The sequence below is a fragment of the Acinonyx jubatus genome, chromosome B3, assembly GCF_027475565.1.
Source record: "Acinonyx jubatus isolate Ajub_Pintada_27869175 chromosome B3, VMU_Ajub_asm_v1.0, whole genome shotgun sequence".
Taxonomy (NCBI): Eukaryota; Metazoa; Chordata; class Mammalia; order Carnivora; family Felidae; genus Acinonyx; species Acinonyx jubatus.
Window position 1 is genome coordinate 122,527,621 of NC_069386.1, and position 21,086 is coordinate 122,548,706.

The 21,086-nt window shown below is 38.5% G+C and overlaps 1 long non-coding RNA gene across 2 annotated transcripts in view; it reads left to right on the plus strand.

Annotated features, from left to right (window-relative positions):
• The first annotated feature begins 9,754 nt into the window (after positions 1–9,754).
• Positions 9,755–21,086, plus strand: part of LOC106983583 (uncharacterized) — a 94,027-nt gene continuing 82,695 nt past the window's right edge. The window contains exons 1-2 of one of the 2 annotated variants that reach the window (XR_001431538.3): positions 9,755–10,283; positions 19,643–19,844. This is a non-coding gene — a long non-coding RNA (uncharacterized LOC106983583). The remainder of the gene's footprint in view (positions 10,284–19,642; positions 19,845–21,086) is intronic. The other variant, XR_008299571.1, reaches the window with a different exon arrangement.

Below are 21,086 nucleotides of genomic sequence, written 5' to 3' on the forward strand. Positions count from 1 at the left end.
GGATATATTCAATGTGCTGAATCAGAAAAATATGCAGCCAAGAATTCTTTATCCAGCAAGGCTGTCATTCAAAACAGAAGGATAGATAAATAGTTTCTCAGACAAACAAAAATTAAAGGAGTTTGTGACCATTAAAACAACCCTGCAAGAAATTTTAAGGGGGGGTCTCTGAGGGGAGAAAAGATTAAAAAAATCAATCAATAAATAAATAAGATCCAAAAGCAACTAGATTATAAAGGACCAGAGAATACCACCAGAAACTAACTCTACAAGCAACAAAATAGCAATAATTTCATATCTTTCAGTACTCACTCTAAATGTCAATAGACTCAATGCTCCAATCAAAAGACAAAGGGTAACAGAATGGGTAAGAAAACAGACCCATCTATATGCTGTGTACAAGAGACCAACTTTAGACCTAAAGGTACCTTCATATTGAAAGTAAGGGGATGGAGAACCATCTATCATGCTGATGGTCAACAAAAGAAAGCCAGAGTAGCCATGCTTATATTAGACAAACTAGATTTTAAAATAAAGACTATAGCAAGAGATGAAGAAGGGCACTATATCATACTCAAGGGGTCTATCCACCAAGAAGACCTAATAATTGTAAACATCTATGTGCCAAACGTGAAGCATCCAAATATATAAATCAATTAATCACAAACATAAAGAAACACATTGATAGTAATACCATAATAGTATTCAACATCCCACTCACAGCAATGGACAGATTATCTAATCAAAAAATCAACAAGGGAACAATGGCTTTGAATGACACACTGGACCAGATGGACTTAACAGATATATTCAGAACATTTCACCCTAAAGTAACAGAATATACATTCTTCTCCAGTGCACATGGAACATTCTCCAGAATAGACCACATACTGGGACACAAATCAGCCCTCAGCAAGTACAAAAAGATCGAGATTATACTGTGCATATTTTCAAACACTATGAAACTTCAAATCAACCATAAGAAAAAATTTGGAAAGGTAACAAATACTTGGAGACTGAAGAACATCCTACTAGAGAATGAACTAACCAAGCAGTTAAAGAAGAAATTAAAAAGTATATGGAAGTTAATCAAAATGCTAGCACCACAACCCAAAACCTCTGGGACGCAGGAAAGGCAGTCATAAGAGGAAAGTATATAGCAATCCAGGCCTTCCTAAAGAAGGAAGAAAGGTCTCAGATACACAATCTAACCTTACACATAAAACAGCTGGAAAAAGAACAGCAAATAAAACCCCAAACCAGCAGAATGCAGGAAATAATAAAGATTAGAGCAGAAATTAATGCTATTGAAACCAAAAAACAAAAAACAAAAAAGCAGTAGTACAGATCAATGAAACCAGAAGCTGGTTCTTTGAAAGAATTAACAAAATTGATAAACCACCAGCCAGTTTGATCAAGAAGAAAAAGGAAAGGACCCAAATAAATAAAATCAAGAATAAAAGAGGAGCGATCACAACCAACACAACAGAAATAAAAACAGTAATAAGATAATATTATGAACAATTATATGCCAATAAAATAGGCAATCTGGAAGAAATGGACAAATTCCTAGACACATATACACTACCAAAACTGAAACAGGAAGAAATAGAAAATTGGAACAGAACTATAACCAGTAAGGAATCGAATTAGTAATCAAAAATCTCCCAAAAAACAAGAGTCCAGGGCCAGATGGCTTTCCAGGGGAATTCTACCAAACATTTAAGGAAGAGTTAATACCTATTCTCTTGAAGCTGTTCCAAAAAATAGAAATGGAAGGAAAACTTCCAAACTGATTCTATGAAGCCAGTATTACCTGATTCCAAAACCAGACAGAGACCCCACTAAAAAGGAGAACTATAGACCAATTTCCCTGATGAACATGGATGCAAAAATCCTCAACAAAATATTTAGTCAACCAGTTTCAACAGTACATTAAAAAAATTATTCACCACGATCAAGTGGGGTTTATACCTGGGATGCAAGGCTTGTTCAATATCTGCAAAACAATCAATGTGATACATCACATCCATAAAAGAAGGGACAAGAACCATATGATCCTTTCAATAGATGCAGAGAAAGCATTTGACAAAATACAGCATCCTTTCTTGATAAAAACCCTCAAGAAAGTAGGGATAGAGGGATCATACTCAACATCATAAAAGCCATATATCAAAGACCCAACGCTAATATCATCCTCAATGGGGAAAAACTGAGAGCTTTCCCCCTAAGGTCAGGGACAAGACAGCGATGTCCACTCTTGCCACTGTTATTCAACATAGTATTGGAAGTCTTAGTCTCAGCAATCAGACAACACAAAGAAATAAAAAGCATCCAAATCAACCAGGATAAGGTCAAACTTTTGCTCTTTGCAGATGACATGATACTCTATATGGAAAACCTAAAAGATTCCACCAAAAAACTGCTAGAACTGATTCATGAATTCAGCAAACTTTCAGGATATAAAATCAATGTGCAGAACTTGGTTGTATTCCTATACACCAACAATGAAGCAACAGAAAGAGAAATCAAGGAATTGATCCCATTTACAGTTGCATTAAAAACCATAAAATACCTAGGAATAAGTCTAACCAAAGAGGTGAAAAATCTATACACTGAAAACTATAGAAAGCTTATGAAAGAAATTGAAGAAGACACAAAGAAATGGAAAAAGATTCCATGCTCCTGGATAGGAAGAACAAATATTGTTAAAATGTCGATACTACCCAAAGCAATCTACATATTCAATGCAATCCCTATCAAAATAACACTAGCATTCTTCACAGAACTAGAATAAATAATCCTAAAATTTGTATGGAACCAGAAAAGACCCTGAATAGCCAGAGCAACCTTGAAAAAGAAAACCAAAGCAGGAGGCATCACAATCCCAGACTTCAAGCTATACTACAAAGCTGTCATCATCAAGACAGTATGGTACTGGCACAAGAACAGACCCTCAGATCAATGGAACAGAATAGAGAGCCCAGAAATGGACACACAAAAGTACGGCCAACTAATCTTTGACAAAGCAGGAAAGAATATCCAATGGAATAAAGACAGTCTCTTCAGCAAATGGTGCTGGGAAAACTGGACAGCAACATGCAGAAGAATGAACCTGGACCACTTTCTGACACTATACACAAACAGAAACTCAAAATGGATGAAAGACCTCAATGTAAGACAGGAAGCCATCAAAATCCTCGAGGAGAAAGCAGGCAAAAACCTCTTTGATCTTGGCCGCAGCAACTTCTTACTCAACAAGTCTCCAGAGGCAAGAGAAACAAAAGCAAAAATGAAATATTGGCACCTCATCAAAATAAAAAGCTACTGCACAGTGAAGGAAACAATCAGCAAAACTAAAAGGCAACCGATGGAATGGGAGAAGATATTTGCAAACAATATATCAAATGAGGGGTTAGTATCCAAAATCTACAAAGAACTTATCAAACTCAACACCCAAAAAACAAGTAATCCAGTGAAGAAATGAGCAAAAGACATAAATAGACACTTCTCCAAAGAAGACATCCAGAGGCCAACCGACACATGAAAAAATGCTCAACATCACTCATCATCAGAGAAATATAAATCAAAACCACAATGAGATACCACCTTATACCTGTGAGAATAGCTAACATTAACAACTCAGGCAACAACAGATGTTGGCGAGGATGCAGAGAAATAGGATCTCTTTTGCATTGCTGCTGGGAAGGCAAGCTGGTGCAGCCACTCTGGAAAACTGTATGGAGGTTCCTCAAAAAAATTAAAAATAGAACTACCCTACAACCCAGCAATTGCACTACTAGGTGTTTATCCACGGGATACAGGTATGCTGTTTCAAAGGGACACATGCACCCCAATGATTATAGCAACACCAACAATAGCCAAGGTATGGAAAGAGCCCAAATGTCCATCGATGGATGAATGGATAAAGAAGATGTGGTATGTATATATACAATGGAGTATTACTCAGCAATCAAAAAGAATGAAATCTTGCCATTTACAACTATGTAGATGGAACTAGAGGGTATTACGCTAAGTGAAATTAGAGAAAGACAAAAATCATATGACTTCACTCATATGAGGACTTTAAGACACAGAACAGATGAACATAAGGGAAGGGAAGCAAAAATAATATAAAAACAGGGAGGGGACAAAACATAAGAGACTCTTAAATATGGAGAACAAACAGAGGGTTACTAGAGGGGTTGTGGGAGGGGGGATGGGCAAAATGGGTAAGGGGCATTAAGAAATCTACTCCTGAAATCATTGTTGCACTATATGCTAACTGATTTGGATATAAATTTTAAAAATAACATTTTTAAAAATTAAAAAAAAAGAAATTCATAATGGTATTTTTGAATAGTTGGGCCTCAAACATCGCTTATGAGCTGTGACTTTGTCGTTACATAAAAGTTTACCATGAAGTCAAGGACAACAGTGTGACTGTAAACAGATTAAGGCAAAAATGTATTAACAACAGTAGTCTTCAGAAAAAACAAACCACAACATTACAGAAACCATGTTTACCTAGCAGACAAGAAGAAAGGAAAATAAGAAAGCCATCTGTGCTGACCAAAGAGCCCTTAATTCAATCGCTTGGAGCAAGGGTCCTGGTTATCCTGGTTTTCCACAGGACTGGGACTGAATTGGAAAAGAAGGATAAAGAAGGTACTGCCACAATTTAAGCAGTCTTGACAATTCTAATCTGTACCATATAAGATGCCTGACGTTATTTTGACTAAAATAGTAGTAATAGCTAAGAGTACTTACTATCAGATACTTGTTCTAAGATTTTACATTGTTTTTAATCTTTAAGTAGGCTCCACGTCCAACATGGGGCTTGAACTCACCCTGAGATCCAGAGTGGCATGATCTGATTTTGCTCATATGTGGAATCTGAGAAACTTAACAGATGATCATAGGGGAAGGGTAGGAACAAGAAGATAAAAACAGAGAGGGGGGCAAACCATAAGGGACCATTAAATACAGAGAACAAACTAAGGTTTGATGGGGGTGGGGAAAACAGGTGATGGGCATTAAGGAGGGCACCTGTTGGGATGAACACTTGGTATTGTATATAAGTGATGAATCACTGGATTCTACTTCTGAAGCCAAGACTACAGAGTTTGTTAACCAACTTAAGAATAAATTAAAAAAATAAAAAAGAGTGGCATGCTCTGATGACTGATCCAGTCAGGTGCCCCTCTAAGCATTTTATACATAAGATCTCATGTCTCATAGCAACCCTACAAACTAGGTTCTCCTCTTCTCCATTGTAGGAGAGGGAAAAGTACTCATCTCTGACTTCACAGTGTCTGGGAAATGATAGACCCCCAAATACCTAGTAAGTGGCTACATTAGGGAATGAGTGAAAAGGATGAGAAGGATGAAAAGAAAGGAGGAAGGAGAGATAATGACAGAGTGAGAGAGGGAATGAAAAAAAGGGAGGGACAAAAAGATATGATTCTGGAACAAGTAGCAATAACAAAGATCAAACAACATTAAGACAAACCAAAAGACCATAACCAGTAGAGGAAGATGAAGGTCTGAGATTACCTTCAGAAAAACAACAAATGACACCAGGAATAATTGCATAAATTGCACCAACAATCTCAAGTGGCCAAAACACCTAACACGCCAGACAGGATGGAAAAACACACAAGTCTAACCATATGGAGCTATGCCGCACATACCTTTGGGCATAGTTCAGACAAATGAGAGAATTCAGCCTACCAGAGAAGATGAAAATTCTTTCTTTCTAGGTAAGTAAAATACAAAAAGAGAGAGAGAGAGAGAGAAAGAAAGGGAACACGGAAAGGAGAAAGGGAGAATGGGAAGAAGAGAAGAAGGAAAAGAGGAAGAATGACTGACATCCTCATTGTATTTACACTGACTACTATGACCTGAATATTCCACGGTGTAAAATTCTGGCCTGAAGGAAGTGCCAAAAATAAAGGTAGAGTTCAACATATGGAACCATGGTTTTCTCTACTATAGACATTTGTGTGAAAATTAACATGAAATATAATCTACTGCACGATGCTTATTCTGGAAGAAAAGACCACCGTTTGTACTAGGATTTTAGTCTCATGAAGCACGTCTTTATTGCATGAGCAGGAAGCCCGAAATATGGGGATATCTTCCAGTGGTATGTAGAAAGACAACAAAGAGAGTTACACAAGCTTCCATTCTGTGCAGAAAGATACAGAATAGCCTTGGAGAGACTGAAGAATCACACCTCCGAGAACTTGGTAATGTGTTGAAAAAGACAGTTTTAAGACCATAATGAAAGAAAATATTTAGAGTAGTACAGCAACGATGAGATATATCCAGAAGGTTGTCAGAGAGGGGCACAGTGATGTCTACCACTCCATGCTTTGGCTTGATCTACTTGAAATTAGAATTGGCCTGAGTGTCATAGGGGACGGGAAAAAGACCATCTCACATTTGAAATGCCTATTTTCTGGTACCATTTTCTATTACCAACAAATTGGGCAACTTACATAACCTCTCTGTGATTCATCTTCTCACTTGTATGAGGCAAAAATTATATTGGTTGATCAGAGAGATTGCTTCCAACTCAGAAAGAAATCCTATGGAGGCCTCCAGCAAGAAGTGAAGCAGTAACCACTACAAGAAAGAACAGAAGCAGCAAATAGGGCAAGTCTTCGTGTAAAAAAAAAAAAGTAAACAAACTGCTGTAAAGATGGATATCTTCAACACAAGAATCTCTGTGTTATATGCTAGGCCTTTGCAAAAGTCACTGGTAGTGAATTTCAGACATTTCTAAACTATTATAAGATTAAAATCATGGTCATTATCTTGAGTGTCTGTGAATTTTAAGTTTTTAGCAATTTTAAGAATTATCCCCTAAGTCCTGCCATAGATTTCCCTCAACTTTCCTATGTCGCAGATTGACCCAAATCTTTCATTGCCCTTATCTTCATCTTATCTTCAAATGTACCCATAGAAGGTATGCTATTGACATGGTACTTTAAATATTGTGGCTCTGTTTATTTTTGAAAACGAACTATTTATTCATCTTTCAACAAAGATTTTTGAACACCCACCATGTGAACAACAACAGAAACTAGGAATACTTAATGATGAAAACAGAAGTCATCTTCATGGACTTTACTGTCTAATAGAAACAATTAAGGAGGGACATGAATGCTCTAATTTCTAAAATGACAGTCTTAGATACTTAATTTTTTTAATGTTTATTTATTTTGAGAGAGACAGAGCACGCAAGCAGAGGAGGATGAGAGAGAGAGGGAGACACAGAATTCGAAGCAGGCTGCAGGCTCCGAGCTGTCAGTGCCGAACTCAACATGGGGCTGGAACTCACTAACTGTGAGATCATGGCCTGAGCCAAAGTTGACCGCTTAACTGTCTGAGCCACCCAGATGCCCAGATACTTATTTAAATTTTAAACTAGGTCAAAGAGTTAAGGGCAAGGATTATTTTATCCTTTCTTGATCCCATTAGAGTACTAAGCTACAGAGCTTTTCTAAAATAAGTGTTCAATAAACAGTTGATTGTTTTGTTGTTAAATGGCCACTGCGTCATAACTACCTTTGTGCTAAGCATAGCAGCTGAGTCTTTTACCCACTGTCCCCAATTAAACATTTGCTGAATGGCTATTATGTGCCAGGCATTGTGCAAGGCCCAGGTGGTCCTGGCTGTCAAGAAGAACATAGCCTGGATGAGACAGGCATGTGTACACATAATTATAATAGCACTTAAGATACACCAGATTACTATGGGAGCAAAGAAGTGTGACCAACTTCACTCGGGGAGTAACTATAATTTTATAATAAGCTCTTTAAAGTGTAAAAGTTTTGTAAGCAGAAAAAAGTGGGAAAGGCTACTCTAGGACACAAGAACATCATGTACAAAAAGTACAGAGGCATAAAAAAGCAGATGGGTTTGGAGATTAGCAAAGCATTAAGTATGGATAGAATTTAGGTTGGGTGGGAGCTGAGTGATGAGAGATGAGGCCACAGCTGAATTAAGAACTTTGTATGCCAAAGAAATGAACTGAGATATTATTCTATGGAGATCAAAGAACAAATGGAACATTTTAAGAACAGAATTGTGACTGGGTGCTTTTATTTACTTGGGAGTGACCACCCCGTGAAAATGTGGACACTGGAATATGTAAGTATAACTTGATTGTGGAAAGGCTGCTTAGCTAACAGTTCTGGGCCCCAAATGATAAAGGCCCGGTGAGGCTGGAGGGTGGATAGGAGATGTGTCTGCAATAAGGTTGCAGTGGCAACGCAGTGGATGGGAAATACAGAGAGGGAAGTAAATGGAGTCTGCATTGTGTCTAACTTGGGAGCCCAGTGGAATCAGTGACTTCATAAAATAGGAGGAAAGGCAAATTCTGAGTAGAAAGGCCAGCACTATAGATTCAAATCCTGTCTGTTGTACTCAGAGCTCTGCAATTTGGGTAAGTTACTTCACTTTGCTGAACCACAGCTGTGTCATCTACAAAATGGAAAAATACTATCTACTTCATGGGATTGTCCTGAGGTTAAATGGGAGCAAAACCTATGAAATCATCTAGTTTACTGCCTGGACACAGAAGTTGCTTGATAAATATTTGTTGAATGAAGAAAACTGACAGAAATAGAATAAATAGCAGAGACTAGGATTTAAAACTAGGCTTTGCTATGTGACCTTGAACATGTTACCTAACCTTGACATTTCATTATCTCACATGTGATATAGGGAAAATCTATCCTATCTCATTGGCTTGTTGGGAAGATTGAATTGAAAGCCCTATGCAGGGCCTGACATAGTCATTGGCACATAATTGGGGGTGAATAGATGTGCATTGAATGAAAATATAGGTTAGCTCAACCTGGTCAGTACATCTTATTTAAGGAGGTTTCATAAATATTGCATACACACTCAGACACATACTCACAAAAGAGAACACTGAGTCTGTTTCACATAATTTAAAATTGTTAAGATTCCATTATTTGAGAAGTTAACTTGCTTACAAAAGTTTGCTTATTTTTCAATAATGTCCAAAAAAATGGCATGCCTCTCAATCTATTTGTGTTATATAAAAATTAGAAACTACCTTCATATCTTCTCATTAAAAACAAAGCCAGGTACATAGCTAAACCTTTGTGCAGAGGCTAGATGGCCTGCGTAACTTTTGCTCCATAGAAGTAGCGCTAAGAAAACTTGAAAACCATTATTTTTAAATAACCCAAGTACTACCAGCATTACTTCACTTTTGATTTGTTTGAACACCTTTAATGATTTGTTTTAATTCTATTCCTGCTTGGATAAATACATTTTACCTTGTATATTGTGGCTGTGACAGATAATGTTAGATGTTTCCCAGTATACCTTCTTTTCCACTTTCTTTTATATTTTTTACATTTTTTAAAATAAATTTAAAAAAATTAATGTTTATTTTTGAGAGAGTGAGAGTGTGCGTGAGCATGAGTAGGGGAGGGGAGAGAGAAAGGGAGACACAGAATCCAAAGCAGGCTCCAGGCTCCAAGCTGTCAGCACAGAGCCTGACACAGGGCTCGGACTCACGAGCCATGAGACCATGACCTGAGCCAAAGTCAGACAGTCAACAGACTGAGCCACCCAAGAGCCCTCCACTTTCTTTTAATAGACGAACCCACCTCTTCACACTCCAACCTTCTATCTCCAGCCCATTGTTTAGAAGCATGGCCTCCCAGTGCAGACTACATTTCCCAGCATCTCTAGAAGCTAAATAAGTTCCTGTGCTAAAATTCCGGGAGATGGAAGATGAGTGAAATTGATATCTTTCATTTCTGGGTCATCTCCTTAAATACTTGCTCTGTACTCTCCCCTGTCCCTTATTCTGTGGGCTATCACACAGATGTGGTAGAGACCCAGGTTCGGTAACGCTGAAGAGCATGACATCAGTGAATGGTAATGCAGCAGAAAGGAAGGAACTTGCGTCCTTTAATGACCTAGAGGAGTCAATCTACTTCACCACCTGGATCGGCGGGACTGTAATGTGAGAAACACATTTCTATCTATATAAGCCATTACATTTGGGGTTTTTGTTGTTGTTGTTATTATAGCATCTTAGTCTCTACCCCACCTAATGCAGGGTTTTACCTTTTTTTTTTCAAGAAAAAAAAATGGCTTCACTTGTGAAAATTGCCTGCAGGACTTAGGGGACAAACAGATTTTTGAAGACAAAAGTCTGATGGGTCAAGCTGAACTCTGAATATTCATTATCATTCCAAGGGCTTTCCATTGCTCCTCACTTGATAACGGTATTTTGAGTTCTAATGGAGAATGCTTAATTGTCAACTTGGTTGGTTTTGATTATGATTACACTGTGGTTTGCAATGAAGTAACACTTCTCCATTTATTTTACTAACTCTGCCAGTGAGTAGTGTTTGACTAAACTAAAGACCCTTCAATTTGCCTTATCTCTGTTATTAGACTTAGCCACAAATTAGATTTTAAAAAATGGAGGGTCTCAAAAGAGAATGTCTAAAAAAAAATGGTTCACTAAGTTTTAACCTTGAAATAATAGTGTCAATTTTGTATACCATAACCTCCGATTTCCATTAAAACTTTTTAAATTTTTTTTACTAAAGGGCAGTCAGTATTGGAAATAGAAGTCTATTATATTGTTTTGCCACTATTGTGGCAAATGAGGTAAAACATGATTCAAGATTCTAATTTTGCATACCTTCAGCATAGGGTATTTGCGTCAGTGATTTTATTACTAGTGTAATGAATAGCTATGAGATGGCTTAGTTGTCAAAAATAAAGTCAATAAAAAAGATAGGTGATAAAAGAATTAGAGCATCAGGTGATGGTGGAATATAGCATAACATAGACAGAACATATCAAAGTTATCATATATGGCCACCTATACAACTTAACTCAATCACAAATAGGACTGTTTTGGATCAACTGACTTGAAAAATAACCGCACTATTGAAATTTCAGTCACTTTGAATAATTCCCAGCTTCAGTGAAGCCAAATCAGTTTCTTCCCCTCACCTTCCCGGTAACCAGTGACAGCTGATGTAGTGGAAAGAACTCTTGGCTAGGAGTCAGGAAACTTCATTGCTAGGCTTGGCTTTCCCACTTAGTAAGTGTGAATTTGGGCAGGTCATTTAACCTTTGTGCAGAGTGATTATGAAGTTCAGAATAGGATCATCTCTAAGAAGTATTTTGAAAAATAAAAAGCTTATACAAATATACAATAGCATGTGTGTGTGTGTGCATGTGTGCATATAAGAAAAACTAACATTATCAATAATAGCCACCTATAAATGTATTTGTTCATATACACATATGAACACATATCTACAGATATGTACATGTATATATGTAAAGGTACACACACATGGTAGCTAAATTAAAAACTTTTACTATTTAGGATTTGTGTCCTGGTTGCCTCAGAGTCAAGGCAGTTATAGATTAACACACAATGCCAACGTGCAATGAAGAACTCTGAAAAAAAGACAAAGTCTATGTATATGACATTTAAGAAGTATCTTTTAGTGGAGTCCTCCTGCTCTTCATTGATGGTTGAAAGCAAAGCAGACGAGGAGACTTTTGCTGTAATCATAACAGGTTACCAATAATTTATTGAACACCTCTGAATTCCCCCACCCCAAATAAAAGAATCTTAACAATGACCTACATCTAATCTCAAGGTTTCATCCATATCCTATTCCTCTGTCTCCCCTCTCTGGGTGATAAAGTTCATAGGCCACCTCTGCCAGAGTTTTCAGGAAGTAACATCTGGAAGGTGTCAAGTTCTCATAATGGAACACAGGGTACACATTAGGCTTGTACCCTAAGGTCAGTACGACTGTTACTGTAACATTCTTTTGAACTTTTAGTGATCATCCAAGATTAAGGAACAAACTAAGAATCATGAGAATAACTAATCTTCCCTCTACCTAGTTCTACATCACCTGATAATTGTTGAGGCCCAATAACAATTCTAAAATAAATTCAAGTGAGCTACATTCCTGTTTATATAAACATAAATAAATTAGGAATTAATTTCATTGTGAGGCAGAGGGTAATACAAGTATCTTGGATTCATGAGCTCAGACAATACCATTCTACTTTGAAACCATCCATCAATTCCCCTTGATCTTTAATTTAAAACAACCACAAACAGAGCATTGAATTTTATGGTCTCAGTCCTCAGTGTGAACAAAAAGATATATTAGACTGCACTTTTAGTGGACAGATTAGCATTGATGGTCATCTATCTCAAATTAACACTCACAGAATAATCACTAGATTAACATTAGGACTAGCAAAAAAAAAATGGCATTTGAGATTTTCCCCCTCCTCCCCCACCTCCAGCCTTAAATAAAATGATAATGAATTTTACAATGGGTTAGAAGTATCTGCACAGACGGTATGGAAACAAAGAGCAAGAGCTGATCATTGACTCACATTCTGTACTTTGTTCTCCTGCTGTGGTTTGCCTCATCACTTGACCAGAGCAATCAGTCCAAGACCATTTCCAGACATTAAAATAATGCTCACAACTAAGACAAAAGTCTTTCAGAAGTTGGAATTTCTTCTCCAGACTAATACTTCTATTTTCTGATACTCACAAAAAAGAGTTCTTAAGGAAGAATTCTGCAGCAATGTATCCAAAGCTTGCCACCTTAGAACTGTAATGTGCCTTTCTTCTAAAGGAGACCTCCAAAAGCATTGTCCCACTTAGTATCACAGTATACTTGCCAAAGAGGCTGCAGAGATCACCAGCCCATTTCACAAATGGAGGCCTAAGTATTGTCCCGGCCTCTCTCCAAGCAGAGAGAACAAGAGGAAACAGTGACAGCCACATATTCTATGCATTTCTTGAATGTGCATTTATGAGCTCACATGTCAATGGCAGACTCCTTAAGCGGGTGCGGAATAAACAAGTAGAATACATTGGGAATGCTGGTCCTTGTGATTAGAATTTAACCCATTTCATGGAGCAACTGCAAAGGGACAAAATGTATGCAAGTAAACATAGTCTAATTGACCCAGGACTCACCCGACCCTTCTTGTCCTCTTGGAGTTGCAAATACCTACCCCGATGGGCAGAAGTCAGCTAGAAAAGAGACAGCAAAGAGAGACAGAAGCCCCAAACTCCTTAGTCTTTATATGCACCCACCTCTCTGTTCAAACATCCTCTTCACTCTGATTGGCTTCTGGTTTTCTCACTGCTCCTTGCCTTTGAAATGTTCTCCACTCAGCAGCATGCAGGGTTAATGTCTCCAAATTCCCTCAGAGCATCTACGCATGTCCTGGGCACGTATGTGTATTTCCAGTGACCCAAAGTGACAGTCAGTGGGAGGTAGCTTCTTGTAACTCCTTTTCCTGGAGACTTGTCTCTCTCCCTTGCATGGCTGGCCTTGGCTTTTCTAAAAGGCTAAGGGAGGTTATCTATTCTCTTCACCCACAGGTTACAAACCATAATGTGGCTCTGTTTTAGAAGGATGGTCTGCATAAATAGCATATCACTGCCAGAAAGAAAACTTAGGTTCTATATTTGAACCCCTACTTTGTCTTCCAAATCAAACACCTCCCAAAATTATGAACCCATTGTTGCCTTCCTATTGGACACCTTCCTACTTAGGTCAACAATATTTCCTTTCTTAATACGATTTTCTCCCTTTTTTCTTCTTTATAAAAGTTTATTTATAAAGTTTCTTCAGACACAGTGGAAGCTATGGGTTGTTTTCTGAAAAGAAAAGAAAAGAAAAGAAAAGAAAAGAAAAGAAAAGAAAAGAAAAGAAAAGAAAAGAAAGGAAAAGAAAAGAAAAACAAAAATGCTGTTATTCCTAGCTTCCCATACCATATTACAGAATGAACATATGTGATTTTCAAGGAGTAATAACTGTAATAAGTTTTTCATTTCATCTTCATTTCTTGATTGCACAAATGAATATTCAGGTGAAATTCTGCCATAATAAGACAAGGGAGTTTCCAAGTTACTTTCTTGGGGTGAAATTTTATTATACCCATTATTGAATGAAAGCAAAAGAAAAGCTTAAGAATCATTCAGCTATGCATATACTTTGCTACTGTAATGATGTTTGCTGAAATGGCAGATATCCAATAGACCATTTTTTAATTCCATCATGACCATTTTTGATAACCAGAATGTGATAGCATGATTACCTATGTGTAAATTGAATTCTTCATCCCTGGTCTACACAGAGACTACAAAAACATCTTTTTAAAACCATGTTTCATTGAATTTAACTGATTCCTGCTGAATAGATAAATGTCAACTTTTCCTACAGTGTTTTTTCCAGTGAAATTCAATTAGTAATGAGATTTAACATTTTCAACAATAAATTTATAACATGCTAAGTTTAATCTTTTGAAATCTTGCAACAGACTACTGCACCCCTTCTTCCCAATTTCTCAGGGATGGAGATGTACTGAATGTCCTCTCAGAATTCTCAAATGTTGAGTTATTTTTGATTCAGAACATTTCCACTGGTTGTCCTTGAGGAGACATGCCATATTATCACATTACCTTTGGAATCCCTTTAAACTGTGACCCACATTCTCAGTAAGGCAACTAGATATGAACACCTTCTTTTCCACTGACTTTTTTTAAAATGACATCTCCCTTGAGTAACTGGTCACCTTGCAAGGTCTCAATTCATTGAGCTGAGTACATGTGATACATATTCCTATGAACTGTAGGGGCTTTTGTTTGTTTTGCCTAACTTGGAAGTAACAAGAACTTTAATATCGCCCACATATTTGAGTTGTAAAGTTCACAATATTGTCCCAGAGAATTTTATTTTTCAGTGTTTCTTGTACTTTCTTTACACCTTATACACCAATTACACATGCGTGTGTGTGCTCATATATCCACAGTTAAAGACTAAGGTTCTAGGTTAAGTCCCACTTAAATAATTCACAACTCAGCCTTGTGATAAAAGAAAGTTTTCATTAAGCTTTTAACATTTATTATTGTTCTCTGTAGATGCAGATCAGAGTATGCAATCTTTCACAATAATCTTTTACACATGGTCTGTTGGAAACAATCCTGTGAAGTCATTGTCTCCTTGTCTTCACCTTCCCTCTCCGAGTGCCCAGACCAGTCTTTAGAAGTGTGTTTAGCTAACACAAACTTCTGTCTACTCCCTAGATATCTTCATTTTAATCAAGAATGAATCTTAATGAATTTCTAAATGGCAGGTTTCCAGATACCCATGAATGGGGTAGGGGAAATTGTGGTGGAAACATTGCCAGGGCTTTGAAAGGAAGATAGCAAAAAGAAAAGTGGCAAAATGCATAGTTTTCAATTTTAACAAGCAAAATTGTACCAAATAAAATTGTATTTCCATACATTATTTCTAATACTTACCCTGCCAAGTGGGTACTATTATTATTAACCCCAGGTTTACAAATAAGGAAGCTGAAGCTCCTAGTGTTTCATGATTTGCCCAGGGTTGGATAGCAGTGAGGTGGCCAAGCCAGAACTCAAACCAGGCCTGTGGATGCCAAGCCCACCTACCTGTGCCTTCACATTTTACTAGACTTTGTTAGAGGCTTGAGTGGAGGGTGAGAGCTCAAAATCTCCAAGTATCAGCTTCAAGTAATTTAATTTGTACAGGAAATGATGTTCAGACCAGAAGATACCTGTGGAGCATCTAAAAATGCTCCTCCTTCCATCTTTTTAAACCCAAGGAAGATACAAAACAGAGAAAACATGGGCTTAAAGTCAGAAAGCACTGACTCAAATTCTGTTTCAGGTAGTTATTATACTGGCTCTTACATTATAATGGCTTGGGTAAAATTAGTTGTTTGGAGCCAGGTTCTTCCATATAAGCAATGAATGTAATAATATCTACTCCACCAATCTACTGCGAGGATTAAGTGAAATAAACCACATGCAAGTTTCAAGGTGAGTGCCTCACTCCTAGTATGAATTCGATAAATGGTCCTTCCGAAGAACCATTCTTTTACCCTTCCTTGCATGGAAGGAATGGTCCTGCTTTCATCCATTGTCATAGTTTATTTACAATCTTTAGCTCCAAAAGAAGATGTTTTTCAAGTCTATAACAACATATTCTTTTTTTATGCTTATTTCTGAAAGAGAGAGAGACACACACGCACAGAGTGTGAGCGGGGGAGGGGCAGAGAAAGAGGGAGACACAGAATCCGAAACAGGCTCCAGGCTCTGGGCTGTCAGCACAGAACCCAAAATGGGGCTTGAACCCATGAACCATGAGATCATGATCTAAGCCGAAGTTGGATGCTCGACTGAGCCATCCAGGTGCCCCACAATATTATCTTAATGATCACTGGACAGCAGCTATACCACCATGGCTAAGAGCATAAATTCTAATTCTAAATCCTAACTGCTGGTTTAAATCCTGGTTCTACTCTTGAAAAGTTGTATAATGGTAGCACATTTGCTCAATGCTTCTGGGCCTCATTTTTCCTATCTGTAAAATAGGGATAATAATAGCACCTACCTGGTGAAGTTTTATAAGTTAAATTCATTAATACAAGTCAAGTGCTCAGTACAGTGACTGGCAACTAGCAAGTGCTTTATAAATGCTAGCTATTATTATTAACCAAGCAAGTAATAGAGCTAGAACACTCATTCTCAACCAAGGGCGATTTGGCTCCCCAGGTGACATTTGACAATATCTAGAGATTATTTTTGATAGGTACAACTCAGTGATGGGATGACATCTAGAGGGTAAAGGCCAGGGATGCTATTAAGCATTCTAAAATACCTAAGACACCCCTGCAACAAAGAAATAACAGTCCAAAAGTCAATAGTACCAAAGTTTAGAAATACTGAGTTGAGAAAAACCATTCCTGGCCAACAGAGATCCTGAGATATTTTCCCAGGGGACATAAGAAGTCACTAATCAAATATTGCTGGAAAATCAAATAGGCATACAAAAACCACATCCTTTTCAATGTCAAGTAAGCTAATATTGGAAAAAGTCAAATGGTTATTGGCTCTATGGGACTATAACACTTCAGTATGTCTTAGAGTTATGTTAAAATACTCTTTCAAAAGAGTAATATTTATTTCTTATTAGAATCATTACTCTAAAATTCATTGAATGAAAATTCAGAAAGTGCATAACCAAGGATGCACAAGGGCTTCAGAGACTGCAGGTCCCATAAAAATTAATGCTCACAAACTTAGCGGGATTCCTTCCCCCACAGGACCCAGCAAGAGATCATGGTCTGTTTATAGTGGATACTGGGTAGCAAAGAAAGTGGGCATGAATTTTTACACTCCTTTGTATCTTCACCTTCCTCAACCTTAATTACTTTGTGGGCGATGGGGTTATTTAAAGAAAGATAAATATGAAACTCTCAAAGTATCTCTTTCCTCACAGTCCTAGTGTCTCAGTGAATTTAGTAGGATCTCCAGTTAGGGAGGACTCCTTATCAATCCTCTCCGTGACTTTCTCTGTATGTCTTCTAGCTTGAGTTGAAGAGGGCATGTTGCCAGAACATGCCAGAACTAAGTAGGCCCAGGGGATGGTTTTTCCTTACTAAAGAATAGCCTTCACACTCTGAAGAGGAAAATGGGAAGCTCTCCATAAGCAGAACTGTTGGTCCTGACTTTCATTATTTGGGACTTGATGGCTGGTACTCAGAGAACTAGAAAGTTACAATGAGGTCTCTTCTTCCTCAATTCTTGGAGGGAGATGCTGCTCAAACACAAAAAGCTCTTCCAATGAACAGAAGATACATGAAGAGGTATGACTCCTTTTTAATGCTTGTAGGTGAGATCCAGCAGAGAGGTTCATATGTGTTTACGATGGACTTGGTATTGACTGCCATATAAAGGGAGGACTCTGTATCATTCTGATTTTTTTAAGGACTTAAATATAATTTATTGTCAAGTTAATAACATATAGTACATACAGTGTGCTTTTGGCTTCGGGAGTAGATTCCCATGATTCATCACTTAAATACAACACCCAGTGCTCATCCCAACAAGTGCCCTCCTCAATGCCCATCACCCATTTTCCCTTCCCTCCAACCCCCCACCACTAATATGTACATTAGTGCACAAATGTATCAGGTCTGAATCCCCAGAACCTGTAAATGTTACCTTATTTGTAAAAAAGCATTTTGCAGATGTGACTAAATTAAGAATCTTAAGATGGAGAAGATTATTTTGGATTATCTGGCTGGGCCTTAAATGTAATCATGAATATCCTTATAAGAGGGAGGCAGAGGAAGACTTGACACACACAGAAGAGAAGAAGGCCATGTGACCAGGGAGGCAGAGACTGGAGGGAAGCAGCCACCAGACATTGGAAGGGTCAAGGAAGGGATTCTCCCCTAGGGCCTCTGAAATAGGTGGAGCTCTGCCAACACCCTGATTTCTGTCCAGCGAAAATAATTTCGGACTTTTGGCCTCCAGAACTATGAGAGAATACGTTTCCAGTGTTTTAAGGTTGTGGTAATTTGTTTCGGCAGCCACACAAAACTAATACAGTGGTCATGACTGTGGATTCTCTTCTCACAGACCTCCATCAGTCTAACCTAAGTGGGAAAAAGGAAGTGGGGAAGAGGAAGAAGAATGAGAAAACAGAAGGCAAACGAGATAAAAGATCCCCAAATCCTAAACATCCTAAAATGTACAACTCCCTGCAACAAAGAATTATATTTTTATACCCCCTCCAACACTTTGTACAGGGCTGATTTGTAAGAGTCCTGTGGTGACTGACTACCTACTATTCTATTCAGTAATACAGATGGTCTCATCTCCTTTATCTCTACCTCTTATCATATTGTACAATGATGACTGATACTGAGAATTATGTCCCTGAGGCATGCTAGGTCTAAATCATTAAAAAAAAAAAAAAAAAGACAAAATTCATTGTCTTGCTGGTTAAAAAAGTCTACTCATGCATTTTAGAAAGATTTCTAACCGGAAGAGTTGAGGCCAGAAAGCATTTCTCATTCAACCTAATTTAACTCCAAAATGCAATTAACAGCAATTCCTCAAGTCCCAAATACTCACAGCATCTGAAGATTTATGTATTACCAGAAGAGTCACAGGTTTATCCTAAAATATACCTGAGAGTACCAGCTTTCTCGCATTTATTTCCCAATGTATGCCAACTCTTAGTATAAAAGTAAGCTTTTTTTTATAATTGCTTATATGTCCTGGCTTTAAATTTCCCAAAGGAAAGTCTGCATTTTGGGGACTGTTTATAATTTTCATATTGCTCATTTGCATCCAGCATAACTGAAATTTAAGTTCAGTTCAGCAAATCATCCCTCAGCAAGTGATAAGATAACTAGCCAAGTGCAAGCCATTATGTGCGCACATGGCTAAAGAATCTCATCAAGGACCTACGACTATTTGTGAGTGTCCCTCATGATTGCACATTTTAACGTGCATTATATTTTGTTTTTTAACCTTAAAAAGACGTAAGGCACATTGAGGCATTCCCATCATGTAAAAGTAGTTTACAAAAAACACATTCCACAAGTAAGACCCACACTCAGAAAATGGAAATAAATTAAGCAAGTGAACAAATTAACATACCTCCAAAATAGAAAACCAAGACTTAAAATATTGTACACCTTAGTGAATGAAATAACAGCTGCTCTTATTAAAAACCATATATTCCAGGGAGAAGCCAAGATGGCAGAACAGCATGGAAGCTGTTTGTGTGTCTCACGTCCATGAAATACAGCCAGACCAACACTAAACTCTCCTACACACCTAGAAAACCGACTGGAAGATTAACACAACAATCTGCACAACCTGAACCACAGAATTCAGCAGTACGCGACAAGGAGAGCTGAACTTGGGGAGCAAGAAGCCCCGAAAGGTAGGGAGCCACTTTTGCGGATGGAGAGAGGACGGAGACTGGGAAGGGGGGGAGCATACAGGAAAAGCACCCCTCCCCAAAAGCAGCTGAAGAGAAAGTGGAAAATTGGAAATAGCCGCAGGGTCTAAACTAAAAAGGGAGAAAGGAGAGAGGAGAGGGTTTAAATTCCATTAAAACTGTAAACAAGGGGAGCGCAAAGGCTGCAACTCCGCAGCTCCATACCTGGAGGTGCTCTGGTGGGAAGGGCGAATCCCCAGGAACAGAGTGGGGTCCGGGAGGTTCTCGGGCCACACGGGGAAAAATGGTCCCTCTGCTGGAAGGACACTTGGTAGAGACTGTTGAAGCCACCTGGTCCCAGCAGACCCCGGAAGGCAGCCACTTTCGCTGGTGCTGGGGCAAGGTTGTTGAGGGTGAAGCCTGGTGCCAGATGTGTGTTGCGATTTTCCATGGTCCCTGAAACGCTGAGGCTACACTGTCTCGCGATTTTTTTGGGGGGGGCGGGCTGGCACCTGGCCAGTCTAAGTGCACTGGCAACAGCAGGGTCCAGCGGGTGTTCCTGGGTGCAGCCGACTTTCAGCCATTGCTCAGTGAGACCCTCCCGCACAGGGGTGGAGCGGGTCAAAGCCACAGTCCTTCAGAAGTAAGGGGCCAGGGAAAACAGCCGCATCTGAGACAAAACTTGGGAGAGAGGTACTGCCTGAGGCCTGGTCACTGAGAGTGGAAAAGCGGGGAGTGGACGACAGCTGAAGACGAAGGACCGGTGCGCGATTACTGATCTGGGAGAACAGACTGGGTGGCTGGAGGGCGCCATTTTTCACTGCTCCCGCGCATGCGCATGCACACCAAGGAGCACTTGCAACCATCCACCTCAGTAGGCTAGTAGCTCCATCTAGTGGAGAGTGGAGCTGTTACACCGAGCCCCGCCCAGCTGTGCCATCTTCCCTCTTCAAAAACACAAGCCTCACCCGTGGCTTAATTTATGGACTACAAAGAGCTACATGGACTGACCTCTAGGGGAAAACGAAGCAATTTCAGTCCTACTTCAATCTGTTAGCAGGTTCATCTATTCAATTTTTTTTCTCTCTTTTCCCTTTTCATCTTTTACATTTCTTTTCTTTTTCTTGAATACAGAAAGAGAAAAAACTCATTTTTATTTAAAACTTTTATTAAAAATATCTGTCTTTAATTTTTATTACTATATTTTTTACTTTTGTGGAAAATTTTTCAAATTCTACTTTACGT